Source organism: Ornithorhynchus anatinus, chromosome 3, assembly GCF_004115215.2.
Source record: "Ornithorhynchus anatinus isolate Pmale09 chromosome 3, mOrnAna1.pri.v4, whole genome shotgun sequence".
NCBI lineage: Eukaryota > Metazoa > Chordata > Mammalia > Monotremata > Ornithorhynchidae > Ornithorhynchus > Ornithorhynchus anatinus.
The window spans coordinates 25,074,199-25,076,025 of NC_041730.1; the positions used below are offsets into that span (position 1 = coordinate 25,074,199).

Genomic DNA, 1,827 nt, shown 5'->3' on the forward strand with positions numbered 1-1,827 from the left:
GCAGTTGGGAGAGTACAATACAACATAAGGTTGGGAGACATAAACTCTGCCCTCCAGGGGCATACAATCTAGAGGGGAAGACAGACATTACAATAAATTACAGAGAGGGAAAGTGGCAGAGTTTAAAAATATGTTCATAAGTGCTGTGGTGCTAGTGCAAGGTGAGAATCAAAGTCATCAAGGGGTACAGATCCAAGTGCATAGGCATGAGAAGTTGAGAGTACACTTGTAGCCCTGGGATAATTCTTGTCTTATGCCGTAGCATCTTCTTCGACCCATCGCGACGCCATGGGGGTCATCTCTCCCAGAATGCCTCACCTCCATCTGCATTCGTTCTGGTAGTCGCTTTCTTGCTTTTCTTGGTAAAAATCCAGAAGTGGTTTACCAGTGCCTTCTTCCGTACTATAAACTACAGTCTTCACCCTTGATTCTCTCCCAAGCTACTGCTGCCCAGCACAGGTGAGTTTTGACTCGTAGCAGATTGCCTGCCACTCTCTAGCCACTGCCCAAACTAGGAATGGAATGAATATGCTTCTGCTTGACTCTCCCTCCTTTAGTCGAGACTGGTAGAGTACTGGGAATTCTCCAGATGTGACCCTGAGAGGGGCCTGGGATAATGGATGGGAGAAAATTAATAGATCAATCTCTCACTTATTGAGTGCTTACTTTGTGCAGATTAGAGTGGCTCAGTGGAAAGAACCTGGGCTTCGGAGTCAGGGGTCATGGGTTCGACTCCCGGCTCTGCCACTTGTCAGCTGTGTGACTGTGGGCAAGTCACTTCACTTCTCTGTGCCCCAGTTACCTCATCTGTAAAATGGGGATTAACTGTGAGCCTCACGTGGGACGACCCGATTACCCTGTATCTATCCCAGCGCTTAGAACAGTGCTCTGCACATAGTAAGCGCTTAACAAATACCAACATTATTACTGTACTAAGTGCTTGGAAGAGTTGGTTAACACATTCCCTGCCCACAGCAAGCTTACACTCTAGGGGGGAAGACAGATATTAATAGCCTCCAACCCAGTTTGCTCATATTCAGCACAGCTCTTAGTATGGTGCCCGGCACATGGTAAGCACTTAACAAATACCTCAATTATTATTACAAGTAATTTATAGATATGGACCTAAGTGCTGTGGGCTGAGGGTGGGGTGGATATCAAATCTCCAAAGGGCACCGAAAAGATAATGATCCTTTCTTCTACTTGATTTTCTTGCTCTTTAGTCGGAGGTTTTTATTGGCAGAATGAACTAGTAAGGAGGACAACAAGGCTCATCAATGAATTTTTGAGCCCGCGTGGTGCTAGCCCTGTCTGACTCCAGTAAATTGTCTACAGTCCGGATATTTGGCTTGCACAGAGCCCAGCCAAACTTTGACTCCTATCTTTATTATCCCATTGATTTTGTTAATGAGGTGTACATCCCCTTGATTCTATTTATTGCTATTGTTTTTCTCTGTCTCCCCCGACTAGACTGTAAGCCTGTCACTAGGCAGGGATTGTCTCTATCTGTTGCCAAATTGTACATTCCAAGCGCTAAGTACAGTGCTCTGCACATAGTAAGCACTCAATAAATACTATTGAATGAATGAATGAATGAATGAATGAACCCCTGGCTCAGACTATTTGGTTCTTGATGTGGCTACTTCTGGCCTCAGATTGGGCTTTTTTAAAAATGGTATTCTTAAATGGTATTCTTATTCTTTTTTAAAAATGGTTAAATTCGTACTATGTACCAGACACTGTATATGGGAAGCAGCGTGGCTATGGGAAGCAGCGTGGCTCAGTGGAAAGAGCCTGGGCTTCGGAGTCAGAGGTCATGAGTTTGAC

The 1,827-nt window shown here is 44.8% G+C and overlaps 1 non-coding gene across 1 annotated transcript; it reads right to left on the minus strand.

Annotated features, from left to right (window-relative positions):
• Window positions 1-469: 469 nt before the first annotated feature.
• Window positions 470-607, minus strand: LOC114810394. Its single transcript, XR_003758094.1, has one exon. It is a non-coding gene; the product is annotated as a small nucleolar RNA SNORA7 (small nucleolar RNA).
• Between the last annotated feature and the right edge of the window lie 1,220 nt (window positions 608-1,827).